The following is a 25807-nucleotide window of genomic DNA, read 5'->3' on the forward strand; positions in this document are numbered from 1 at the left end:
TCACAACCCGCATAGCATACCATGTTTGCATCATGTTGTTCGAGCTTTGCACATGGTTGATTGTGTTCCTTTTGCTTGTTTGTCTTGTTTGGGTAGATCCGGGAGAAGTGTTCGCTAACGAGAAGCCCGTTGAGTTTGCTTACGAGGATCAAGTCAACTCTGACAACTTTGCAGGCAAGATGATCATACCCTCGAAATCACTTCTATCTTTGCTTGCTAGATGCTTGCTCTTTTGCTATGCCTATGCTACGATGCCTACGACTTGCTTATCATGCCTCCCAAATTGCCATGTCAAACCTCTAACCCACCATGTCCTAGCAAACCGTTGATTGGCTATGTTACCGCTTTACTCAGCCCCTCTTATAGCGTTGCTAGTTGCAGGAGAAGATTGGAGATCGTTCCTTGTTGGAACATTGTTTAATTGTTGGGATATCACTATATTATCTTATTATCTTAATGCATCTATATACTTGGTAATGGGTGGAAGGCTCGGCCTTTTGCCTAGTGTTTTGTTCCACTCTTGCCGCCCTAGTTTCCGTCATATCGGTGTTATGTTCCTAGATTTTTGCGTTCCTTACGCGGTTGGGTGATAATGGGAACGCCTTGACAGTTCGCCTTGAATAAAACTCCTCCAGCAATTCCCAACCTTGGTTTTACCATTTCCCACCTAGCCTCTTTTTCCCTTGGGTTTCCGGAGCCCGAGGGTCATCTTTATTTAGGGTTTTATCAGTTTTTCCATCGGCTGTCTAACGCTACTCAGTTTTGCCACTAAATGTTTTCACTAATCAAAAATGCCACTGTTCAGTTAGACACAAACTCAGAAATGCCATTTTTCACCGTTACCGTCTGGTCAATGCACGTTGACTGGAGGTAGATGACAAAAATACCCCTGTCCCCCCGTCTCTCTATGTTGACTTGTGGGACCATTTGTAAGGTGTGCATGAAAATAGAATAAAAATTGTCGTCTTGGTGTTTCAAACCCAAGACCACAACCTCCAGTAAAGAGCGAGCAAACCAACTGAGCTAAGGAGATGTTATGTTGCAGAAGGAGATATATCCATTATATGTTATATGGAATAATATTCCAACACAGCAACGTCTCATATATTTTCTTGTTGCTAAATAGTTGAACTTCGGTTTGAAAGTTACTATGGACAACATGCACGAGCGGCTGGCCGGCTAGAAGAAACTGTCTGGTACTAGTAGACATAAACAAATGAGGCAGACCGCCACGCCCAAATTTTTTGATGGTCACACACTAATTGACAGAAACAACACATATGACAGCACGATCACATATTATTCTATATTTCTATGAAAATTTCAGCATGGTTGCTGCCCATTTTCTGAAAATGACACAAACACAAAGTGGTTCACAGACATAAATAAGGTTCGAAATATCAACTTGTTGTTTTTTCAGCACACACAAATCAGGTTCACAAACATAAATAAGGTTCAATAACATCCACTTGTTGGTCGAAATATAAAGGTCCAAATTCTCAAACATGCATAAGGTTGAAAGGAAACATGTCCAGGTTCACAAGCAAAAGGTCACGATCACACAAACTTCACATAAGTAGCTTCTTTTTTCTTCTTGTGTTTTTAGCAGGACTGTCTGGTGGTTCCGCATTTGCAATTCGAATATGCATGGGAGACGAAACAAATCCACTTGCAGGTCCATCGGTTGTGGTACAAACTTCATTTTGCATGTCCTTCCTTTTCCTAGTGTTCTTCACACTTGTTTTCTTCACACTTGTTTTCTTCACACTTTTCTTTGAGCTGTACAGAAGTTAGTCATGTTGCAAACAAGAATGAAAATAGATGTTGAAAATACATATAGAAAAGCACATGTTCTTTTGATGTTACCTAGCAGAACTTGCAACCATTGATAGTTCAGGGTCGCCTTCTCCTGCCACAAAAGGGGCTTCCCTAGCTTGGAGGTCAGCCTCATCTTCTCCAAATGCTGGGTCAACTGGATTTGTGCACAATCTGGCAATGTGCCCGAAGCCTCCGCATCGCTTGCACTTCCTTTTCCTGGCGCCCACGCCAGCACCTTCAGCACTAGATCTAATTCTAGTCCTCCTTGGTCGGCCTTTTGGCCTCCTCAACACTGGAGCATGTAGTTTGAAGCCAGGGTCAACAATGTCCCATTGTTGCTTGCCTACCATTGCAGGTATGTTGTCCGCATACGCAGCCTTAAATTTTGCAACGGAGTAGAACTCATGTACATATGGTTCAATTTCTGATACTGGACCTCATAGTGAAGTAATAAAGTACAAGGCATGGATACATGGCAAACCCTTGACCTGCCATTGCCTGCAGCTACATGTTTCCTTTGCGATGTCAACAGGGTACCTCCATTCCCTATTCTCTTTGTCCACTGCAGTAATTTCTGCCTCAACATCACTGCGTCTAATTACCATCATCTTTAGCCCTGAAAAGAACACAAAACATTAATTATTGAATTGAGTTGTTATGAAATTAATCAATTGAAAGAGTACAAGATATTTACCTTTGGATTTGGCATGCAGTGCCTTTATCACACTTGGTATTATCATCCGCAGATCAAACTTCTCCATTATCCGCAGATCAAACTTCTCCATTATCATCTGCCTAATCTTGTCCAACATGTCGACAATAAGAAGAGACTTAACTTTTCTGACTTTGCTATTAAATGACTCTGCGAGGTTGTTGTTGACGTAGTCAACCTTGCATATTTCATTGAACTTGCTTCTATACCATATCTTTGTGTGGTGTTCAGCCATATATTTTTGGACACTCTTCTTAGCAAGGATCTGTTTCATATGCCAGTTGTGCTTTCTAGAGCTGAAAGTTAAGCTTGCAGCCCAAAGATTATCATCATAGACCTTGCCCTTGAATTTTTTTCGAAAATTTGCAGCAAGATGCCTCATACACTCCCTATGCTCCACTCCAGGCCACACTTGTTCTACTGCTGTCTCTAAACCTTTGCAAGCGTCAGTGTGTATGACTAGTCCTTTAGGATGCCCAATAAGCCCACGCAGATTTTGAAGAAACCAAGCCCAACTTTCAGATGATTCTGTCTCTAGCACCCCATATGCAACTGGGTAAAGCCAATTACGGCCATCAATGGCACAAGCAGAAGCTAGTTGCCCTTTGAATCTCCCATTTAGTGCAGTTGAGTCTACGGCCAAGTATGGTCGACATCCATTTAAAAAGCCTTGCCAACATGCCTTGAATGAAACAAACACCCTCCTAAAGCATTCCTTCTCCCTCACTTTTCCTTTGATCTTGTACTTCACAGTTTCTTTGTCTATTTCCACTACACTACCAGGAGAACACTTCTCCACCTCAGCCTTGAAACTATAGAGACGATGGAAGCTATCTTCCCATTTTCCACTAATCATATCCATTGCTTTGTCCTTACCACGAGATACACGCATGTATGGCACCGTGAAGTGGTACTTCTCATGGATCTTCTCTTGAAGAGCAGTAGGGCCAATATCTGGGTTCTTTCTCACCCACTGCAGCACAACATCAGCAACCCACATGCCCTTCGCCGGCTTGAACTTCTCACTTCTCAGCTTAGTTGGGCATGTATGAGAGAAAGGACACACCTTGATCTGTAGGAAACAACAAAATTAGTTAGTATGTTGCTAGTATGTTAAACTTGCCACATTTGTATAGTTACCAGTTCCACAAAATAAAGGGTACAATAAACAAATCAATTAGATGTTAGCAAGTTATACCTGAAATATTGTGCTATTCCTCATATAAGAGCCATGAATTCTCCACTTACACCTCTTATATGCACAACTTGCTCTCAGCCTCTTAGAATCACTCTTTTCGACTGTATAGTCAAATTCACGTTTAATTGCAAAAGTAGAAAGTGCATTCTTGCAGTCCAACAAAGAGGGGAATACCGAGCCTTCTGCAAATAATGGGTTCTCCTTGTTATATACTACAACAGGTATGTCCTCCTCCTCCTCTTCCTCTTCATCAACTAAACCCATGTCTCTATTCTCTTCTTCCTCTTCAGTGTCAATGGATTCATATGCTGGAGGATTATCTTCCTCTTCCATATCTGCCGAATCATCTTCTTTGGTAGACTTCTTGACCAAGTCTGGATACTGCCGCTCATCATCATTATCCGAGAGAATAGCATCATCAGTTATGTCTCTATTAGCACCGTCAACACTATTAGACTGCTTGACTCCCTGTATGTTGACTGTATCAACATCAACTGCCTGACTCCCTGTATGTTGACTCTCACTGTAACAAGGTTGTGTAGGTGGATTATGGCTAGGTGTGCTAGGAGTTTGGGATTTTTGAAGAACCTTAATTTGCATAGATATTTTCTTTGAATCTTGATGTTTTCCAAACATCAAAGCTGCATCATCATCACATACAAAAGAAACCCATTTATTCTGCTCCCTGTCATAGTACTTCAACTCAATGTAATCACGCCACCCCCATGGATAGGTATCACACAGTTTGTGCAGAAATGTTTTGTGTGTGATACTAGGTTCTACGAATAGATGAAAATCAAAGCCGCCAACATATCGCTTGAGACCATCGCTATTCTCACGGCTTGTTTCCATGCTAACTGTCAGCATACAAGCAGTATTTGCATCCATCCTGACCATCAGGAACACAAGTACCAAATTGCACGCGATTATCAGTAAGGCAAAGTCAGCTACTACAAATTCTATGTACAAATTTCGACCTCTACAAGTTATATTCAACCACACACGCACACTAAGAATTAGTATACTCACAATGCAGGAATTTCAGAGCATATGTCATGTTGGGGCGTCCTGTGGTCGATGCAAGCCTCCGATTCGGTCCTGCTGTCCGTCGCCATTGCCGTGGAACAATTGCACTTCAAGACTCGGGAGGAGCTGCGGAGTCAGCCGGGAGAAGCGCCAGAGCTGCCTGCCTCCGGTGGCGGTGCCGGGCGGGAGGAAGAGCCGAAGCTGGGATGGGTGGCGGCACTCGGCGGGAGGCGCCGCAACTGCGGCGAGTGGGGGCGCGCCGGAGCTGGGCGGGCAGCCCGGCGACCGGCGGTGCCAGGTGAGGATTTTGGCAGGCAGCGGCGATGATTGGGGATATTGGTTCCGGCTGGGGAAAGGGAAACTGCCATGAACAGATCGGGTCAAGGATTAGATAAGATTTTGTTTAGTTAGGTTCAGAAATCTGTATATAAGGTATGTATCTCCTCACAAAACAAATTTTTTCCATGGTTCAGTTGGTTAGCTCGTGCGCCTGTGTAGCCCGTGGTCTTGGGTTCGAACCCCCAGCCTCCCAATTTTTCTTCTCTTTTTCTCATGCGGCCCTTACAAATGGGATATGGGTAATTTCGTCATCTAACTTCAGTCAACGTGTATTGACCAAACAGTAACGGTGAAAAATGGTCTTTTTGAGCTTGATTTAACAGAACAGTGGCATTTTTGAGTAGTGAAAATGTTTAGTGGCAAAACTGAGTAGCGCTAGACAGCCGATGGCAAAACTGATAAAAACCCCTTTATTTAAACCCCCCCCCCCCCCGGGCCAGTGCTCCTCTGAGTGTTGGTCCAAACTAGAGCCCTGTGCAGCGCCCCCTCGGGGAAACTCGAGGTTTGGTTTTAGTTGTGTGGAGTGCTCATCTGAGTGTGCCCTGAGAACGAGATATGTGCAGCTCCTATCGGGATTTGTCGGCACATTCGGGCGGTGTTGCTGGATTTGTTTTACCATTGTCGAAGTTGTCTTGTAGAACCGGGATACCGAGTCTGATCGGAAGGTATCGGGAGAAGGTATATCCTTCGTTGACCATGAGAGCTTGTGATGGGCTAAGTTGGGACTCCCCTGCAGGGATTTGAACTTTTGAAAGCCATGCCCACGGTTATGGGCAGATGGGAATTTGTTAATGTCCGGTTGTAGATAACATGAACCTTAATTTAATTAAAATGAATCAACTGCGTGTGTAACTGTGATGGTCTCTTCTCGGCGGAGTCCGGGAAGTGAACACGATATTGGAGTAATGTTTGACGTAGGTTGTTCTATAGTTCTTCCTTCGTGCTTTGCCTTCTCTTCTCGCTCTCTTTTGCGAACAGGTAGCCACCATATATGCTAGTCGCTTGCTGCAGCTCCACATATTACCTTAGCTTACCTATAAGCTTAAATAGTCTTGATCGCGAGGGTGCGAGATTGCTGAGTCCCCGTGGCTCACAGATTACTTCCAAACCAGATGCAGGGACCGATGATTCCGTTCCAGATGATGCGCTTGAGCTCAAGTGGGAGTTCGACGAAGACTCACGCCGTTACTATGTGTCTTTCCCTGATGATCAGTAGTGGTGCCCAGTTGGGGCGATCGGGACCGTGTCGCATGTTGGGATTGATCTTTTATTTTGGTGCCGTAGTCGGACCATGAGTGTATTGGATGATTGTAATGTTATTTATGTATTTGTGTGACATGGTGAGTGTAAGCCAACTATGTACGTTTTTCCCCTATTATCTATCTACATGGGTTGTTGTGAAGATTACCTTACTTGCGACATTGCTTTCAATGCGGTTATGCCTCTAAGTCGTGCTTCGACACGTAGGAGATATAGCCGCATCGAGGGCGTTACAAGTTGGTAATCAGAGCCTTCCCCGACCTTAGGAGCCCCCCTGCTTGATCGAATTAGCTGGCTTTGTTGAGTCTAGAAAAATGTTTTGAGTCATTATGAATTATATATCGGAGAGTGTAGGAATTCTTTTTACTCCCAGTCCCTTCATTGCTCTGGTAAGGCATCCTGACGTAGAGTTTTGACTCTTCTCTTCTCAAATTTCACTAAAAAAAATTTAGGATCACGCGGGTATCTTGGAATCATTCCGATCGATTTGTGACGAGAACATTGTTCTTGGTGCCTCTTGTCATTTAGGGGTTGTGGCAGTGTCCCGGGGAGTTGAGCTCCGAGGTGTTGTCGTCACAATTTTATCATTGCAGTTCTGGAATACCTGAGTTTAGTTTCGCCGACATCGAAAATCTCTTTTATGCAGTTGTTGGTGAGATAACCTCGACGCCACCCAGTACTGGGGCGGGAGTTCGGGAGTATTGCCATAACTTGTATAACGGATGCTTTTCGAAGGTTGAGGTAGATGATTTCCGAAGTTTTTCTCGGTTATGTGTTGAAGGATGGATACAGCTAGATGTAGGATTTGCTAGATTTGGGTGAGATAGTATGCTTCCCCTGTATCCCCAACACCTGATTGCATAATCGGAAAGGTTCGGGAGTTTCATAGGTGGGAATTCTTGTAGCTCTAGTTCTTCTTCCACGGATATTTGGTTTGAGATTGGGTGATCCTTACCGAGTATTCATTCTTGTTCGTACCTTGTTGATTTTATTTCTTCTACCTAAATTCTAAGTGGCTTCTCAATTTATGGATATGTGACCATTTCTATTGGAATGCATTCGTTCATTTTGTTCGGATGTGAAGACTATATGTTGCAATTTCTACCTGTTTGGTTCAGCTTCAATATTAATCTGTCAATGTGCTAATGGATGTCAACCTCTTCAGGATGGCTCCTCCAACGCGCACGACTCCGAATCCTGATCCGCCACCACCACCTCCACCTCCGAAGGCATGGCAAGCTGTGATGGCCGCTACCAATGCAAACACGCAGCTGATCATGCAACTTCTTCAAGAGCGCAACCAAGGGAACCACGGCAACAATCAGAATACTTTGCTACACTCAACCAGTTCCTTGCTAACCAGCCAAAGACCTTCAGCAATTGCGTTGAGGCAACTGACGCTGATGATTGGCTCGTGGACTTATGCAAGCATTTCGAGTGCAGTAACGTCAGGCCTGAGGACTTTGTCAAGTTCGCTTCCTTCCAACTCAAAGACCAAGCTGCAGAATGGTTTCGGCAGTACAAAGATTCCAGAGGAGGCCGTGTGATTACCTGGGATGAATTCCGTCAAGACTTCAAAGCTCATCATATTCCTCAGAGCGTGGTTGAAAGCAAGCGTGAGGAATTCTGCAACCTGAAGCAAGGCTCTATGAGTACAACAAGATGTTTCAGAAGCTCGCCTGCTTTGCTAAGCAGGACGTCCCTGACGAGAAGAGCATGATATACCAGTTCAGGGGTGGTCTCAGAGAAGAAATCCAGCTAGCTCTTGTTCTCTTTGATCCCATGAGGTACGATGAGTTTTACAACATGGCATTGAAGCAAGAGGCTGCTCAACTGAAGTGCGATGCTTCCAAGAAGCGAGTTAGAGATGCTGCTCCTTCTTCCTCAACTCAAGTGGCTAAGCAGCAGAAGTATTGGCTACCTCCTCCTCCGTTCCGTCAGCCGTATCAGCAGAAGAGCAAAGGTGGCAGTGGATCTTCCCACCCACCCAACCCTGGCTTTCAGAACAAGACTTCGTCTCAAGCACCAAGATCGAGTGCTCCGTATCACCGTCCGCTTTCAGAGGTCACGTGCAACAACTGCCAATAGAAGGGTCACTATGCCAACAAATGCTTCAATCAGAGGCGTCTCCCTCCTCCTCCTGTGAGATCGTCAAGTACAGCTGTGGTCAAGCATAACCCCAAGTACGCCAAGGTCAACATGGTGAAGGCAGCTCAGGCAGAGGACTCGTCAGATGTCATCATGGGTAACCTTCCTGTTAACGATATTCCTGCAAGAGTTCTTTTTGACACGGGTGCATCGCATTGTTTCATTTCCAAACCTTTTGCATCAAAGTATGAGTGCTATTATCAGTATATGCAAAGATCTTTGCAAATCGTGTCACCGGGCAAGCAAATGACAGCAAATATCTGCGTCCCGGATGTTACTATCACGTTGGGCGACTACAAATTTCTAGCTTCTCCTATTGTTCTGGGCGACTCGGATATTGATCTTATTCTCGGAATGGATTGGCTTTCTAAGCACAAGGCGCATCTTGATTGCGCAGCCAGGCAGATTCAATTGACTCATTCTTCTGAGGATGTAATTGTCTTTGTCACTCGTGATGATACCATCCATCTGTTTTCTCTCAATGAGAAGGGTGAACTGGATGCCATCTCTCAGATTCCAGTCGTTTGCGAATATCAAGACGTCTTTCCAGAAGAGCTTCCAGGAATGCCTCCGCACCGGCCAGTTGAATTCGTCATCGATCTTGAGCCTGGCACGGAACCGATTTGCAAACGTCCTTACAAGCTCGGACCTGAAGAGTTGAAGGAGCTGAAGAAGCAACTCGATATTCAAGAGTGAATGGGTCTCATCCGACCTAGTTCTTCTCCGTGGGGTTGTGGAGTTCTTTTTGTGAAGAAGAAGGATGGAACGGACCGACTTTGTGTTGACTACCGTCCATTGAACAAGAAGACTATCAAGAACAAGTACCCACTTCCCAACATCAATGAGCTGTTCGAACAACTCAAAGGTGCCCAAGTATTCTCCAAGCTTGATCTCCGTATGGGTTATCACCAGATTCGAATCCGTGAGCAAGATATTCCCAAGACGGCTTTCAGAACAAGCTATGGTTCATATGAATACACTGTCATGTCTTTTGGCCTCGTCAACGCTCCTCCGACTTTCTCTCGCATGATGAACTTCATCTTCAACGCCTACACAAATGACTTTGTCTTGGTCTACCTCGACGACATTCTGGTCTTTTCGAAGAACAAGGAAGATCATGCCAAGCACTTGCGTTTGGTGCTCGATAAGCTCAAGGAACATCAGTTCTACGCCAAGTTCTCAAAGTGCGAGTTTTGGCTCGATGAGGTTCTCTATGTTGGGCATATCATCTCTGCTAAGGGCATAGCGGTGAATCCTGAGAAGGTGTCTGCAATTGTGAATTGGGAACCACCTCAGAACGTGAAGCAACTCCGCAGCTTCCTTGGTCTCGCAAGCTACTGTCGAAGGTTCGTTGAGAACTTTTCAAAGATCGCGAAGCCTCTTTCAAACCTTCTCCAGAAGCACGTCAAGTACGTTTGGTCTCCGGAATGTGACATCGCTTTCAACACTTTGAAAGAGAAATTGGTCACTGCTCCAGTTCTGACTCCTCCTGATGAATCCAAACCATTCGAGGTCTTCTGTGATGCCTCTCTTCAAGGTCTTGGTGCAGTGTTGATGCAAGAGAAGAAAGTTGTGGCTTATACCTCTCGCCAGTTGAAGCCCAACGAGAAGAACTACCCCACTCATGACCTCGAGTTGGCGGCAGTTGTGCATGCTCTTTTGACTTGGAGACATCTCTTATTGGGAAGAAAAGTGGACATCTTCACTGACCACAAGAGTCTCAAGTACATCTTCACTCAGCCTAATCTCAACCTCAGGCAGACTCGTTGGGTCGAAATGATTCAAGAGTATAATCCGAGTATCGAGTATACTCCAGGCAAGGCCAATGTGATTGCTGACGCATTGAGCAGGAAGGCTTACTGCAACAGTCTGATTATCAAGCCTTACCAACCCGAGCTTTGTGAAGCTTTCTGCAAACTTAATCTGCAAGTTGTTCCTCAAGGTTTCCTTGCCAACCTTCAAGTCTCTCCTACTTTGGAAGATCATATTCGTGAGGCTCAACTTCTTAATGCTAGGGTGAAGAAGGTGAAGATTGGGATTGTCAAGAGTCAACCCAAGTACAAGTGATATCGCCTTGATGACAAGGATACTCTCTTCTTCGAGGATCGTATTGTTGTGCCTAAAGGTAACCTTCGTAAAGTTATCATGAATGAGGCTCACAATTCACTCCTCTCTATCCACCCTGGGAGTACGAAGATGTATCAGGACCTCAAGCAGGCTTATTGGTGGACTCGAATGAAGCGCGAGATTGCTCAGTTCGTGAATGAATGTGATGTCTGCAGACGAGTGAAGGCAGAACACCAAAGGCCAGCTGGTCTCCTCCAACCTCTTGCCATTCCAGAATGGAAGTTTAACCACATTGAGATGGACTTCGTGACTGGGTTTCCAAAGTCCAAGCGTGGCAATGATGCTATATTCGTTGTCATCGACAAACTCACTAAAGTGGCTCACTTTCTGCCTATCAAAGAGTCTATCACTGCAGCTCAATTGGCAGAGCTGTATACCTCTCGGATTGTCTCTCTGCATGGCATTCCACAGTTGATCTCTTCAGACTGTCGCAGCATCTTTACCTCCAGTTTTGGGATTCTTTTCAGAAGGCCATGGGCACCAACATATGCTTCAGCACAGCTTTCCATCCTCAAACTAGCGGTCAAGTCAAGCGTGTCAATCAGATTCTTGAAGATATGCTCAGCGCTTGCGTTATCTCTTTTGGTATGAAGTGGGAAGATTGTCTTCCATATGCCGAATTCTCCTACAACAACAGTTTTCAAGCAAGTTCGGGCAAGGGCCCATTCGAAATTCTGTATGGCAGGAAGTGTTGTACTCCTCTTAACTGCTCAGAGACCGGTGAATGTCAACTTCTTGGAAATGACTTGATCACAGAGGCAGAGGAGATGTGCAAAGTCATTCGTGATAACCTCAAAGCAGCGCAATCGCGTCAGAAGAGCTACTATGATAGTAAGCATCGTGATTTGGCTTTCGATATCGAGGATCATGTTTACCTCCGCGTCTCTCCAATGAAAGGTACTCGTCGCTTCGGTATCAAAGGGAAGCTTGCCCCTAGATACATGGGTCCTTTCAAGATCGTCAGCAAGAGAGGCGATCTCGCCTATCAACTCGAGCTTCCTTTAAACTTTGCAAACGTGCACGACGTGTTCCATGTCTCTCAGCTCTGCAAGTGCTTCAAGACACCTGACCGCACCGTCAACTTCGAAGACATTGATCTCCAAGAAGACCTCTCCTATCGTGAGCACCCCGTTGCTATTCTTGAAGAGACTGAACGCAAGACTCACAATAAGTCAATCAAATTCCTTAAAGTCAAGTGGTCACACCATTCCGACCATGAAGCCACCTGGGAACGTGAGGATCACCTCCGTTCTGAGTACCCGGCGTTTTTCCAGTCCTAGATCTCGGGACGAGATCCTTTCGTAGTGGTGGAGTGTTGTAACACCCCGGATGTAATTTACCTTATATGTACTCCAACTCTTGCCGTTTCTGACGCTAAGTTATTTTATTTCCTCGGGTTCGGGTTTTGTCTCCGTGTGTTGTTACCGTTGTCATGCATCTCATATCATGTCATCATGTGGATTGCATTTGCATACGTGTTCATCTCATGCATCCGAGCATTTTCCTCGTTGTCCGTTTTGCATTCCGGCACTCCTATCTCCTCTGGGGGTCCTTTCTACCTCTTTTCGTGTGTGGGGGTTAAAAATTTCCGGATTGGACCGAGTCTTGCCAAGCGGCCTTGGTTTACTAGCGGTAGACCACCTGTCAAGTTTCGTGCCATTTGGACTTCGTTTGATACTCCAACGGTTAACCGAGGGACCGAGAAGGCCTCGTGTGTGTTGCAGCCCAACACCCTTCCAATTTGGCCCAAAACCCACCAAAACCCTCTCCATCATCTAGAGCGTTCGATCACGATCACGTGGCCGAAAACCGCACCTCATTTGGACTCTCCTAGCTCCCTCTATGCCTATATATAGATCCATTCCCCGAAATCCCGCAGTCCAAAACCCTAATTTTCCCCTCCGCGCCGCCGGACACGTCCGGGTGACGCCGGACAAATCCCGCCACCACTCCCAGCCTCTCCCATCGCGCCACGTGGCCCCAGCCACCGTGCCCCGCCACCGGCCCGCGAGGCCCAGGCCGGGCCCTCCCCGCCGCCGATCCGGGCCGAGGCGCCTCGTGCTCGCGCCGCCCCTCTCCTTCAACTCCGGGCGCCCGAGCCGCCTAGCGTCGCCCACCGCGCTCGCTCCGGCGCCGCCCCACCCGCCGAGCTCGCCGCTCGGCTGCCCCGGCGACCTCCGCCGCTCCGCCACAAACGCCGCCCGCCGCGCGCCTCGCCAACCTCGCCGGACTGCGCCACCGTCCCGCCGTCCCCGGCTACTCCGGCGATCGGCCTCCTCGCCCCGGCAAACTCCAAGTCCGGCGACCTCTCCTCTCCGGTGAACAGGGTTTTCCCCGGTGATCCTCGAACTGCATGCGCGCCAGATCCAGATCGGTGCTATAGTAAACCCTAGCGAGGGTTGACTTTCTCTCCACTCCCCTTAAATTTTGGCATTTTTCATCATGTCATAACTCCGCATCTGTAGCTCCGTTTTGCGCGCGTAGCTTATCAAAATGTTAGTCTTAGAGAGTACATCACTTCATATCATTGCATCATTTTCATTTGAGCTCATCTTGATGCCCGAAATGCTGTTGGAAGAGAGCTATTTGAGTTAATTGTAAAATCTGCTGCATCAAATAGCTATTTGTCATTTTTGCCATGATTAATGTGTGCATGATATTCTCCTGAGCTCTATATGTGTTTTGTTATATGCCATGCCATCTTTATAGAGGTGCTTACCATGTTTTTATGTGACATGTGTTGACTAGCACAAGCTTGCAAAGTAGTGCATTCGTTAATGCTAATTTCAGGGACTTAGAATTTTACAAAGTCCTTAATCTGATTTTATCAATATGCCATATGTTCATGTTGTTTCCTAGTGATTCATGCCTCTTTTGAGGATGATCAGTAAGGAGGTTTTATTAAAATTGTGGTGCTCTATCCATCCATGTCTTTGTTTGCAATTATGGAGCACCCTAGCTTGAGTCAATCGAGCTCTATTTTTGATATTTCGTGAATCCTGACAGATTGTTTACTTGTTAGCGATTTTGCCGAGTATGTTGTTGTTGATCCGTGCATGCTATGTTGTTGTTATTGCCATGTCTAGCTTCTATGATATGTATTCTTGATGGGTGTATTCTTAGTTTGTCATGCCTTGCTCTGTAGTGAGTGCATCGAGCTCGTACACATGCCTACTCGTTAACAGATTTGCATGCTCCAGGTTTTCACTAAGTCTGTAATCTGATTATGTTTTTGCCATGTTCACATGCTTGCAATTGTATTTTCTGATCCCTTTTGGCTCAAGGTCACTAAGGGACTTTTGTTAAGTGCTTTGAGTAGCTTCATGTCATGCCTTGCTTTGCCATGTTAAATTCCTGTAGCATATAGTTTTCATGCTCCAAAGTGTGCTACCTGATGTTAAATTCCAGACTTGTGTTAATTTCACTAAGTCTGAACCCTGTTTACCATTTGCACTTTTGTCATGCTTGTTTGAACCTGTTAGTGGATGAATTGGCCGTAGCTCAGTGTTCAACTTTTGTCAAGCATCATGAGTGGATCCCCGCCATGTATTTTGTTGCCATGTTTGAGTGCTTTAGCATATTTATCTTGATGCATTTAGATGGCTACTTGTTGTTTATCGCAGACCGGTGTCATATTTGTTTTGCTTGCCATTTCCAAACCGTGCGTCCGATTTCGGTGATCTTTATATTGATTTCAACCTAAATCACCTCGCCTTTCCAGTGGCACTCTTGGATTTCCAAGTTGAGGCCAGGTTGAATTATTCCTTGTCAAATCTTGCATATGCATCACATGTTGCATCCCACATAGCATACCATGTTTGCATCATGTTGTTCGAGCTTTGCACGTGGTTGATTGTGTTCCTTTTGCTTGTTTTTCTTGTTTGGGTAGAGCCGGGAGACGAGTTCGCTAACGAGGAGCCCGTTGAGTTTGCTTACGAGGATCAAGTCAACTCTGACAACTTTGCAGGCAAGATGATCATACCCTCGAAATCACTTCTATCTTTGCTTGCTAGATGCTCGCTCTTTTGCTATGCCTATGCTACGATGCCTACGACTTGCTTATCATGCCTCCCAAATTGCCATGTCAAACCTCTAACCCACCATGTCCTAGCAAACTGTTGATTGGCTATGTTACCGCTTTGCTCAGCCCCTCTTATAGCGTTGCTAGTTGCAGGTGAAGATTGGAGATCGTTCCTTGTTGGAACATTGTTTAATTATTGGGATATCACTATATTATCTTGTTATTTTAATGCATCTATATACTTGGTAAAGGGTGGAAGGCTCGGCCTTTTGCCTGGTGTTTTGTTCCACTCTTGCCGCCCTAGTTTCCGTCATATCGGTGTTATGTTCCCGGATTTTTGCATTCCTTACGCGGTTGGGTGATAATGGGAACCCCTTGACAGTTCGCCTTGAATAAAACTCCTCCAGCAATGCCCAACCTTGGTTTTACCATTTGCCACCTAGCCTCTTTTTCCCTTGGGTTTCCGGAGCCCGAGGGTCATCTTTATTTAACCCCCCCCCCCCCGGCCAGTGCTCCTCTGAGTGTTGGTCCAAACTAGAGCCCTGTGCAGCGCCCCCTCGGGGAAACTCGAGGTTTGGTTTTAGTTGTATGGAGCGCTCATCTGAGTGTGCCCTGAGAACGAGATATGTGCAGCTCCTATCGGGATTTGTCGGCACATTCGGGCGGTGTTGCTGGATTTGTTTTACCATTGTCGAAGTTGTCTTGTAGAACCGGGATACCGAGTCTGATCGGAAGGTCTCGGGAGAAGGTATATCCTTCGTTGACCATGAGATCTTGTGATGGGCTAAGTTGGGACTCCCCTGCAGGGATTTGAACTTTCAAAAGCCATGCCCACGGTTATGGGCAGATGGGAATTTGTTAATGTCCGGTTGTAGATAACATGAACCTTAATTTAATTAAAATGAATCAACTGCGTGTGTAATCGTGATGGTCTCTTCTTGGCGGAGTCCGGGAAGTGAACATGATATTGGAGTAATGTTTGACGTAGGTTGTTCTATAGTTCTTCGTTCGTGCTTTGCCTTCTCTTCTCGCTCTCTTTTGTGAACAGGTTAGCCACCATATATGCTAGTCGCTTGCTGCAGCTCCACATATTACCTTAGCTTACCTATAAGCTTAAATAGTCTTGATCACGAGGGTGCGAGATTGCTGAGTCCCCGTGGCTCACAGATTACTTCCAAACCAGATGCAGGGACCGATGATTCCGTTCCATATGATGCGCTTGAGCTCAAGTGGGAGTTCGACGAAGACTCACGCTGTTACTATGTGTCTTTCCCTGATGATCAGTAGTGGTGCCCAGTTGGGGTGATCGGGACCGTGTCGCATGTTGGGGTTGATCTTTTATTTTGGTGTCGTAGTCGGACCATGAGTGTATTGGATGATTGTAATGTTATTTATGTATTTGTGTGACGTGGCGAGTGTAAGCCAACTATGTACCTTTTTCCCCTATTATCTATCTACATGGGTTGTTGTGAAGATTACCTTACTTGCGACATTGCTTTCAATGCGGTTATGCCTCTAAGTCGTGCTTCGACACGTAGGAGATATAGCCGCATCGAGGGCGTTACAGCCACCTCGCCGCTCGCGGACTGCCCTGCCCTGCCTCTCCATCACCGGCCAACCCCGAGCCTCGCCGCCCCCTCTTCCCGTCCACGTCGGTGAGGCCCCGGCCTCTCCCTCCTCTGCCTCGTTCGGTCACTGCGTCGACCGTTGCCCCACGTCCCGTGCTGCTCGTCGATGTCGCCCGACCCGCACTTCGGCCGCGCCCGGGACCCGTTGGTCGCGTTCCCCTCACCCGCGCCGCGCCCTTCGCCTGCAACCTCGCTGCTGGCCGCCGCTGCCTCCCGACGCGTTGCGGCCACCGTGTGCCTGCCTGCGTGTGTGCTCGCACCCACAGCGCCCTGCCATATTCCACGCGCGCCCGTCGTGCCTAGGGCACACCCTGACCACGACCCACCTGCTCGTCGGAACCACGCCGCGCATGGCGTGCCCCGTCTACGTCTCGCCACCCTACTCTCCCCGCTCCGGCGCCCGCCCGCTGTTGTCCCCCTCACGCTACCTCCCCTGCGCCGTACCGCCCCCAGCCAACCTGTGCGCCACCCCGCACCACCTTGCTCCCTTTGCTGCAGCCCCTCGCCGCGATGGCCGCCTCTCCCATGCGCCACTCCGGCCTCCTGGTCGACGTCGTGGCCACCGGCACCCCGTACCGCCCTGTCAGGCGCCCACAGCGCCCGCGCGCCCGCTGCGCCAAATCGGGCTGCGCCCAACGCCCGCTAAGGCCCTATGGGCCTATGACATACGGGCCCCGCCCATAGAACGAAACTTAAAAAAATAAATAAATAATAATTAAAGAATTATTAAGTTAATTAATCATAATTAGATTAATCTGATCACTAATTAAACTAATTAATTGTTAGTTGATTAAATAGTCTATGACAAACGGGCCCCGTCTGTCAGTTTGACTGGTCAACGGTCATAGTTGACTGCTGACGTCATAATGACATCAGCAAGCACTATTCTCGATAATATTGAATTAAAATAATTAAATAAATGTTAAAAATGATTTAAATCTTTTAAAATTTATATAAAATGAACCGTAGCTCAGATGGAAAAACTTTGTACATGAAAGTTGCTTAGAACGACAAGACGAATCCGGATACGCAGCCCGTTCGTCCGCACGCATTCCTAGCATAGCGAACACGCAACTTTCCCCCTCCAATTCATCTGTCTGAAAACACAAAACACCGGGGATATTTCCCGGTTGTTTTCCCCTTTCATCGGTATCACCTCCTACTGCGTTAGGGCCCACCTAGCACCGCTCATTGTCATGTCATGCATCGTTATGCATCCGTTTGCATTGCATTCATTGTTTCTTCCCCCTCTTCTCTCTGATAGACTACGAGACTGACGCCGCTGCTGGTGCCCGATCGACTACGCTGTTGACGACCCCTACTTGCCAGAGCAACCAGGCAAGCCCCCCCCCCTGATCACCAGATATCGCCTATTCTTCTCTCTATTGCTTGCATTAGAATAGTGTAGCATGTTACTGCTTTCTGTTAATCCTATTCTGATGCATAGCCTGTCCTTGCTACTATTGTTGATACCTTACCTGCAATCCTAAATGCTTAGTATAGGATGCTAGTTTATCATCAGTGGCCCCACACTCTTGTCAGTCTGCCATGTTATACTATCGGCCCGTGATCACGTTGGGTGTTGATCACGGGTATATGCTATACATATTACACTTGATACATGTTGTGACTAAAGTCGGCTTGGCTCGTTGAGTACCTGTAGTTGATTCATGAATTGGGGGCTGAAAGGACATACTTTCCCGACGGCCCTGTATGTGGATCTTTGTGGCGGAGCGACGGGGAAGGTTGAGACCACCCAGGAGAGAGGTGGGCCTGGCCCTGGTCGGCATTCACGGTTACTTCAAGATAACATGCTTAACGAGATCTTGGTATTTGATCTAAGTCTGGCCACTGGCCTATACGCACTAACCAACTACGCGGGAACAGTTATGGGCGCTCGACATCGTGGTAACAGTTGAAGCCTTCGTGACGTTAGTGACTGAGCGGCGCGCGTCGGGTTGGACCGCGTAACTCAACTTCCTTTGTAATGGAGGTTGCTAGGTTTGCTCACCGGCCGTGTACGCAACGTGCAGGTGTGCAATGGGCGATGGGCCCAGACCCCTGCGCCATAGGATTTAGACCGGTGTGATGACCTCTCTGTTGTGCCTAGGTGGGGTTGCGACGTGTTGATCTTCCAAGGCCGGGCATGACCCAGAAAAGTGTGTCCGGACAAAGGGGATCGAGCGTGTTGGGAAATGTGGTGCACCCCTGTAGGGAAGCTGATCTATTCGAATAGCCGTGTCCCTCGGTAAAAGGACGACCCGGAGTTGTACCTTGACCTTATGACAACTAGAATCGGATACTTAATAAAACACACCCTTTCAAGTGCCAGATACAACTGGTGATCGCTCTCTCACGGGGCGACGAGGGGAGGATCACCGGGTAGGGTTATGCTATGCGATGTTACTTGGTGAACTTACCATCTACTCTCTTCTACATGCTGCAAGATGGAGGCGGCCAGAAGCGTAGTCTTCGATAGGACTAGCTATCCCCCTCTTATTCCGGCATTCTGCAGTTCAGTCCACATATACTATCCCCTTTCATTGATACCAATGCATATGTAGTGTAACTCCTTTCTTGCGAGTACTTTGGATGACTACTCACGGTTGCTTTGCTCCCCTTTTCCCCCTTTTCTATATCCGATTGTTGCGAGTAGACGTTGGAGTCCAGGAGCCACACGCCACTGTTGATGATGACTGCTACTACTCAGGAGGTGCCTACTACTATGTGCAGGCCACTGACGACGACCAGGAGTAGTTTAGGAGGATCCTAGGCAGGAGGCCTGTGCCTCTTTTGATCTGTATCCCAGGTTGTGCTAGCCTTCTTAAGTCAAACTTGTTTAACTTATGTCTGTACTCATATATTGTTGCTTCCGTTGGCTCGTCTATGATCGAGCTCTTGTATTCGAGCCCTCGAGGCCCCTGGCTTGTAATATGATGCTTGTATGACTTATTTTATTTGTGGAGTTGTGTTGTGATATCTTCCCGTGAGTCCCTGATCTTGATCGTACACATTTGCGTGTATGATTAGTGTATGATCGAATTGGGGGTGTCACAAAGCGCCTCGTCTCCAGCGTCATCGCGAGCTAGCGGGGGCGCTAGGGTTTGTGCGAGGTGGAAAGGTGGAAGAAGAGATAATGACCGCGGTGAGTTGAGTATTTATAAGGAAAGGGACAGCACAACGTACTACGCGGGTGCCCGTGGCGGTTCACATCTAAAGGACACGTGGCATGCGTGCAACACATTGGAAATTGTTGCATGTTCCCACGCACGCCTGGATTGTCGGGTGGTCGTTATGGCTTCTCCAGGTTTCAGGCAATACGGATATAGCATTAAAACGGATTCAACTTTTGTCTCTGTATCTTCTACTGACAAGGACGCGGAGAAGACATTCGACAGTTTCAATAGAATGCATATGATTTAGATAGATAGAATCTGAGGTAGAAGCATAGAAGGGGTTAGGGTCCGATCACATTCACTTAGATGAAAAGATTCAAACAAGAAGACATAGCTATAAGTGTAGAGGACAGAACACAAGTATATGTATATATAAGAAAAACCAAATGTAAAGACTTTGCAAATGCGACGTCAAATGAAACACTTCAAACCAGAATTTGGTGGTGGCGTTACCCACCATATAGGAAGTATTAGACCCAGACGCGGCGCACAATTATCGTGGTGCTCCGAAGTCAAATTCCACGTTAATGTATTCACACTTAGAGTGTATGTCTTCATTGAATGAAGACATACATTACTTCGTGTGTTGCACATCTAAGTCATCAACATGCATATGTGTTAGTCTGTGTGTCCAATCATAGAACATTTGAGGATTCTAAGATATTTAGCTCACACCGCAACTTGCAAAACCTTTTCTCATCCAAGGGCTTTGTGAAGATATCTGCCAATTGCTCTTCAGTGTTGACGTGAATGATATCAATATCTTCCTTCATGACATGGTCTCTAAGAAAGTGATGATGAATTTCAATGTGCTTTGTCTTCGAGTGCTGAACTGGGTTGTTGGCAATCTTGATGGCACTTTCATTGTCACAGTATAGTGGCACTTGCTTCAGATGGATGCCATAGTCCTTGAGAGTTTGCTTCATCCAAAGAACTTGAGCGTGGCAAGATCCAGCAGCAATGTATTCAAATTCAACAGTGGAGAGAGACACACAGTTCTGCTTCTTTGAAGACCAACAGATAAGAGATCGTCCTAGAAAGTGACATGTGCCTATTGTGGACTTACGATCAACCTTGTCAGCAGCATAATCAGCATCTGAGAATCCAACTAGATCAAACTCTAAGCCCTTTGGATACCATAATCCTAGTGTTGGGGTGTAAGCCAAATATCGAAGAATTCGCTTCATAGCTAGGTGATGCGACTCCTTTGGTGCCTCTTGGAATCGGGCACACATGCAAACGTTAAGCATGATATCTGGCCTAGATACACATAAGTAGAGTAAAGAACCAATCATGGAGCGGTATACCTTTTGATCGAACTCTTTACCATTGTTGTCAGGGCCCAGATGACTTTTGGTTGGCATTGGCGTCATGTATCCCTTGCAGTCTTGCATTCCAAACTTCTTCAGGCAATCTTTGAGGTATTTCTCTTGAGATATGAAGATGTCGTTGCTCTGCTAACGAATTTGAAGACCAAGGAAGAACTTCAGCTCACCCATCATGGACATCTGATATTGCTCTTGCATCATGTGTACAAACTCATCATTGTATCTTTTGTCAGTGCAGCCGAAGATAATGTCATCCACATAGATCTGGCACACAAACAGTTCACTATCGTATGTCTTCGTGAAGAGAGTGGGATCTAGGGAACTAGGTTTGAAGCCTTTGCTCTTTAGGAAGTCTTTGAGTGTGTCATACCAAGCACGAGGGGCTTGTTTGAGGCCATATAGTGCCTTGTTGAGCTTGTATACCATATCAGGATGTTTTGGATCTTCAAAGCCAGGCGGTTGTGCAACATACACTTCTTCAATCTTGCCATTGAGAAAGGCACTCTTTACATCCATTTGATACAGGAGGATATTGTGATGGTTGGCATAGGCTAGCAGTATGTGAATAGCTTCAAGCCTAGCCACCGGAGCAAATGTTTCATCGAAGTCAATCCCTTCAACTTGAGTGTATCCTTGAGCAACGAGACGAGCCTTGTTTCTGACAACTTGACCATGCTCATCTTGTTTGTTGTGATAGATCCATTTGGTGCCAATGATATTGTGCTTGTGAGGGTCAGGACGCTTGACTAATTCCCACACATTGTTCAGCTCAAACTGTTGAAGCTCTTCTTGCATCGCTTGAATCCATCCAGGTTCCATGAAGGCTTCAGCAACTTTCTTGGGTTCAGATATAGAGAGAAATGCAAAGTGCCCACAGAAATTTGCTAGCTGAGTTGCTCTTGAACGAGTGAGTGGACCAGGTGCATTGATGCTATCAATTATCTTCTCAATATGTACTTCATTTGCAACATGAGGATGAACTGGATGAAGACTTTGCTCTGGTTGATCATTGTCTTCATCATCAGTATTGGCTTCGGGCTAAGCAGTGTCTTCGGGTTGATCAGGTGCAGAAATGATGAGTTCTTCTTCAGCCTGTGCCTCTGAAGGTATGATTTCTCCAGTACCCATAAGCTTGATTGATTCACTTGGTGATACTTCATCTAGCACATTTGGCAGGTGCTCTCTTTGTGAGCCGTTAGTTTCATCGAACCGCACATCCACAGTTTCAACCACTTTATAGTGAAAGAGGTTGAAGAGTCTGTAGGAGTGCGAATCCTTTCCGTAACCAAGCATAAAACCTTCATGTGCTTTCGGTGCAAATTTTGAAGTGTGATGCGAATCTTTGATCCAGCACCTAGCACCAATTACTCTGAAGTAGTTTACGTTTGGCTTCTTACCAGTCAGTAGCTCATATGATGTCTTCTTTAGAAGCTTGTGAAGATAAACACGGTTGATGAAATGGCATGCAGTATCAATAGCTTCAGGCCAGAACTTCCTTGGAGTCTTGTACTCATCAAGCATCGTCCGAGCCATCTCAATGAGTGTCATGTTCTTGCGCTCCACAATGCCATTCTAATGAGGTGTGTATGGAGCAGAGAACTCATGAGTGATGCCCAATGTATCAAGATAAGTGTCAAGGCCGGTGTTCTTGAACTCTGTGCCGTTGTCACTTCTGATGTGCTTGATCTTGATGCCATAGTTCGTCATGGCACGATTGGCGAATCGTCTGAAGACATTCTGCACTTCAGTCTTATAAAGGATTATGTGCACCCAGGTATATCTAGAGTAATCATCAACAATAACGAAACCATAGAGACAAGCAGTGGTAGTAAGAGTGGAGTAGTGAGTAGGGCTGAATAGGTCCATGTGAAGCAGCTCGAATGGACGTGATGTCGTCATGATTGTCTTCGAGGGATGCTTGGCCCTAGTCATCTTCCCAGCTTCGCAGGCACCACATAGATGATCCTTTTTGAACTTGACGCCCTTGATGCCTACGACATGCTTCTTCTTCACGGGAGTGTACAAGTTCCTCATGCCAGCATGCCCTAGCCTCCGATGCCAGAGCCAGCATTCTGAAGCTTTTGCTAGAAGACATATGGCCAACTGTGGTCCTGCTGAGAAATCTACCATGTGCAAATCATCTTTTCGGTACCCTTCAAAGACTAGAGACTTGTCAGATTCCATTAGAACAAGGCAATGATATTTTCCAAATATCACAATCATGTTCAAGTCACAAAGCATTGAGACAGACATTAAGTTGAAACCAAGGGATTCAACAAGCATCACTTTATCCATGTGCTGATCATTTGAGATTGCAACTCTACCTAGACCCAATACCTTGCTTTTACCAGTGTCAGCAAATGTGATGTGACTCTTGTCAGATGGACGTAAGGTTGAGTCCATGAGAAGACTTTGATCACCAGTCATGTGGTTAGTGCATCCACTGTCCATAATCCATTCTGAAGCCTGTAGTGTCATACCCTACAGTGCAGTTAGGGGATAGGCTTCACCAAAGGTATTGTGAAGCATAAACATTTGACGAACGAGTGGATTATGAAAGCTCAGATCCAGGTTAGGGCTGGTAAGGTGATTGGCAAGCGATTCAGGAACAAAATACATAGTAAGACTATTTGGGCATTTTATCTTTCGTCCCACAAGATGTTTTAGGTCCCCAGCAATAGCATCTGACGCCTTTGATTTCTGGCTGGATACCCTTCCCTGCAAAAGAGAGTTAAGTTTTCTTAACCACCCACATTTTCACGGGTGGCTTCGAAGCAATGAGTCTAAGTGCAGCATCTGAGAACTTTGGCTTTGGAGCCCTAGCAAATAGTCTTGCAGGAGGTGAATAATACTCATAAGAATAGGCAGAATAGTTGTTGGTCTTATGAACATGGCAGTTTGATGAAACACGCTCATATTCATAGGCCTGAGTATGGTTTCCCTGCAAAACATTAGTGTTAGGGTGACACTGGTGAGTCCTCTGTCTGTATGAAGCCTTCGGACCATATGAAGCCATTGGTCTGGGGTTTGTCTTCTTCCCAGGTGGTGTCATGATGACATTCACCTAAATATTTTCAAGACAACTCTTGGGCACCCAGATCTTCTTCAAAGGTGGTCCATTCCTGCAGTTAGTACCAATATACCTGGCAAACACCTCGCCATTCTGATTCTTAAACAGTTTATAGTTTGCATCAAAGGATTCATCAATGATAATCGGGTTAGCACAAGTGAAGCCAGATAAGGTAGATGGATCCACTGAAGGTCCCTTTGCAGCAACCCATGTGTTTTTGGGGTACTGCTCAGGCTTCCAGTAAGAACCATCAACATTCATTTTCCTCTCGAACCCAACACCCTCTTTCCTAGGGTTTCGGTTCAGAATCTGTTTCTTGAGGACATCACATAGTATCTGATGCCCTTTGAGACTTTTGTACATTCCTGTCTCAAGCAATGTCTTCAACCTGGCATTTTCATCGACAATAGTAGTGGTATCCTCAGCAGAGGGGTTAGTTACCACATCAGCAGTTGAAGATACTGCAACAGTGGTAGCAGTAGAACATCCAGCAACAAAAGTAGAGTTATCACGCTCAAGGCATTTTAGACATGGTGGTTCAAATCCTTCCTGGGCAGAACTGATCTGTTGAGTGTGGAGTGACTCATTCTCTTTTTGAAGATCTTCATGAGTCGCTCTCAAGTTCTTAAGTTCTTGCTTCCTTTGAAGATAATCATAGGAAAGCTTTTCATGAGTTGTTGGGAGCATTTCATGACGGCTTTCAAGTTCCTCGTACTTAACATGAAGATTTTTAATGTCTTCAATTAAGGACTGAGATCGGGTCATTCCGCGTCCAACAGGTCATCGCTTTTGTCTAGCAATTTTTGAATATGTTCCATAACATTATGTTGCTATGTTGCAATTTTAGCAAGTGTTTTATAGCTAGGTTTATATTTACATTCAGAGTCATCTTCACTTGATGTTTGATAGTAAGCATCGCATGAGTTTACCTTGTCACCACGTGCCATGAAGTAGTAGGTGGGTGCAGAGTCATCCTCATCATTAGCATCAGCGTTGGTGACGAGGCCATTGTCTTCAGTGTTGAAGATGGACTTGGCGACATATGTTGAAGCTAGAGCTAGGCTTGCCACGCCTGAATCAGATTCCTCTTCAGACTCCATCTTCACCTCCTCAGATGTAGACTCCTCCTCTGAATCAATCTCCTTGCCAACAAACGCACGAGCCTTGCTGGATGAGCTCTTCTTGTGTGATGAATACTTTGATGAAGACTTGGAAGAAGACTCTGAGGATTTCTTCTTCTTCTTGTCATCAGAATCATATTCCTTGCTCTTCTTCTTGTTGTTGTTCTCATTGTCCCATTGAGGACATTCAGAGATGTAGTGACCAGGTTTCTTGCACTTCTGGCACGCTCTCTTCTTGTAGTCATGGGAGGAAGCTTCATCATTTCTTGAGTTGAATCTTGAAGACTGTCTGGAGCCTTTCTTCTTGGTGAACCTATGGAACTTCTTCACTAGCATGGCAAGTTCCTTTCCAATGTCTTCAGGATCCTCAGAACTGCAGTCAGATTCCTCTTAAGATGACGAAATAGCCTTTGCCTTCAAAGCACGAGTTCGGCCATAGTTGGGACCATAGATATGTCTTTTCTCAGATAACTAGAACTCATGTGTGTTGAGCCTCTCAAGTATGTCAGACGGATCGAGAGTCTTGAAGTCAGGGCGTTCTTGAATCATCAGGGCTAGGGTGTCAAATGAGCTGTCGAGTGATCTCAAGAGTGTCTTGACGATTTCATGCTTGGTGATCTCAGTGGCGCCGAGTGCATGAAGCTCATTTGTGATGTCAGTGAAGCGATCAAACGTCAGCTGAACATTCTCATTGTCATTTCTCTTGAAGCGATTGAAGAGGTTGCGAAGAACACTGATCCTTGAGTCTCTCTGGGTTGAGACGCCTTCATTGACCTTGGAGAGCCAGTCCCACACTAGCTTCCCAGTTTCCAGAGCACTCACATGACCAAACTGT

The sequence above is a fragment of the Triticum urartu genome, chromosome 4A, assembly GCF_056163025.1.
Source record: "Triticum urartu cultivar PI428250 chromosome 4A, HENAU_Tu73, whole genome shotgun sequence".
In the NCBI taxonomy this organism is placed as follows: Eukaryota; Viridiplantae; Streptophyta; class Magnoliopsida; order Poales; family Poaceae; genus Triticum; species Triticum urartu.